Here is a 702-nt window from a genome sequence, read left to right as displayed (position 1 = left end):
GGGAGGGGGGGAAGGTTATCGGGACACCTGCTACGGCACTCGGTTAAACTGGCGTCGTAAGGAGCAGTACAGAAGAAAATTACTAGCGCCAATTATAGAGTGTACCGTAGTTACAACACAGGAAATAGAGATGTCCAACTATAAGGTAGCCGAAAAAATGACGGCTTTTATTAAAAAGTCATTTAGCGTATTCGCAAACGACATTACGAGGAGTGTGAACGGCGAGGTGTGCGGGTCCGCTTTTAGCAGGTGAGTCAGGAAGAGCGGAGAGGAGAGAGGCAGCTTCCCATTTCACGGCTGTTACCACCGACGCGCGGGCCAACAGTCAACACGTTACGTAAGGCCGCCGCGACTGACCACACGTCTCAGCTGTACACTCGCTTGCCCACAGTTCTCGTGTCCAATCACATGCCAGTCGCAGACGCTCTACCAATATGTTCCGCCGACGCTACGCTGACTACCTTCAACCGTGGAACGCAGCAAAAACGGTGCTATGTTGTAAGAACGTCGAGCTGTTGACACGCATGATGACACGAGTTTTACAGAGCAGAGGAGAACCCGCGATCGCGGAATTCACTCTCGCCACGCTGAGAGCAGCACGGCAGAAGGTGGTGCCGAACTCCTCGCACACTGGCACGGCCGAGTAACAGGCGCTCATCACATCTCGTCACAGGACGAAGCGCTCGCAGTGGGCGGGTCAGG

Source organism: Schistocerca cancellata, chromosome 3 (assembly GCF_023864275.1).
Source record: "Schistocerca cancellata isolate TAMUIC-IGC-003103 chromosome 3, iqSchCanc2.1, whole genome shotgun sequence".
NCBI lineage: Eukaryota > Metazoa > Arthropoda > Insecta > Orthoptera > Acrididae > Schistocerca > Schistocerca cancellata.
This window is presented reverse-complemented; position numbering follows the sequence as displayed.